The following is a 688-nucleotide window of genomic DNA, read 5'->3' as shown; positions in this document are numbered from 1 at the left end:
TTCTCATTAATTGGTTAGTGTAGCTTGTATTCTGATTTCAGAAAATGCCGATTCTGATTATATACAGATATTTTCAGATGGTCTTTTTTACAAAGAAAGCTCCACACATGTTACAGCCCATATCACCTCTTTGGATGAAATCTGAAAGTCAACCAGTTCCACCTTAAATAAATGAGATTCTATGAGAAACTTAAGTGTGCATTATATTTTATATTTTTTAAATTGGATTTGAAGTTAGAGTTTAATTTTTTTAAAAGGTAAGTAAATATATTAGCATGTACTTTTTTTCTTTCTTTTCCCCTCGGTGCCATGTTGCCCCGTTCACAATACAAACCAGGCACAGACAGGGCTTGGGTTGAGGTTGGGTTGCCTCCTTTTTCTATATAGTCAGTGCGAGAGCACAGGCTGTGGTAAGCACAAGGAGGCAAGCATGTACTTTCTCCATAGTATCTAGTTTATACCTTGGTGAAGCCTGCATTACTTCTTTTCCTTCTGTTTTGATCACTTGCTCAGTCCATGTATATCTGCAAAATCAAGGGTTGCAGAATTGTTCTACAACGCAAAATGTAATACCATATATACTCGAGTATAAGCTGACCCGAATATCAGCCGAGGCATCTAATTTTACCACAAGAACTGCATTAAAAATATGCTGGAAAAACTCGGCCTATGCACACATATATACAGC

General features: G+C 36.8%; 1 pseudogene; it reads right to left on the bottom strand.

Annotated features, from left to right (window-relative positions):
* Positions 1-307: 307 nt before the first annotated feature.
* Positions 308-427, bottom strand: LOC142460606 (small nucleolar RNA SNORA51; annotated as a pseudogene).
* Between the last annotated feature and the right edge of the window lie 261 nt (positions 428-688).

The sequence above is a fragment of the Tenrec ecaudatus genome, chromosome 10, assembly GCF_050624435.1.
Source record: "Tenrec ecaudatus isolate mTenEca1 chromosome 10, mTenEca1.hap1, whole genome shotgun sequence".
NCBI lineage: Eukaryota > Metazoa > Chordata > Mammalia > Afrosoricida > Tenrecidae > Tenrec > Tenrec ecaudatus.
This window is presented reverse-complemented; position numbering and strand designations above follow the sequence as displayed.